This window comes from Geotrypetes seraphini, chromosome 3, assembly GCF_902459505.1.
Source record: "Geotrypetes seraphini chromosome 3, aGeoSer1.1, whole genome shotgun sequence".
Lineage (NCBI taxonomy): Eukaryota > Metazoa > Chordata > Amphibia > Gymnophiona > Dermophiidae > Geotrypetes > Geotrypetes seraphini.
Window position 1 is genome coordinate 410,641,421 of NC_047086.1, and position 729 is coordinate 410,642,149.

Genomic DNA, 729 nt, shown 5'->3' on the forward strand with positions numbered 1-729 from the left:
GGCAGGAGCCTGAGTCAGAAGTTTTGCAGGCAGCGGATAGCCCGATCCTGGAGTTGGATCCAGACAAAAGGGGCTGAGTCTGCGCCCCTAGTGGAATCGCATAGGGGACGGGCAATGGCAGAGAAATCAGGAATCCAAATGTAACGGTATCCTGCGATACCGAGGAAGATGTGCAGAGCCTTGCAGTTATCAGGGACAGGGAGACTACAGATGGCCTGAACCCGGGTGTGAGGAAGGGACTGAGTACCCTGGGAGATGTGAAAGCCAAGGAAATCTTTAGTAAAAGGCGAAAGATTTATTCGATCTGAAGAGAAACCAGAGATTTCTGACTGTTACAGTCAGCCTGCGTCTCAGTACTGATAAGTTTGTATCCCTGTGTTAAAAGTGAAGCAGGAGCCCCTAAGAAGGCGAATAGAATGCTAGGTATAATCAAGAAAGGTATTACAACCAGAACAAAATAAATTATCCTGCCACTGTATCGGGCGATGGTGCGCCTGCATCTGGAGTCTGTGTCCAGTATTGGTTGCCGTACCTTAAGAAGGATATGGAGATACTTGAGAGAGTTCAGAAAAGAGTGACACGATTGATAAAAGGTATGGAAAACCTTTCATATGCTGAAAGATTAGAGAAACTGGGGCTCTTTTCCCTGGAAAAGCGGAGGCTTAGAGGGGACATGATAGAGACTTACAAGATCATGAAGGGCATAGAGAAAGTGGAGAAGGACAGATT

General features: G+C 46.9%; 1 pseudogene; it reads right to left on the reverse strand.

Annotated features, from left to right (window-relative positions):
• Positions 1-264: 264 nt before the first annotated feature.
• LOC117358330 lies at positions 265-308 on the reverse strand (annotated as a pseudogene).
• Positions 309-729: the final 421 nt, after the last annotated feature.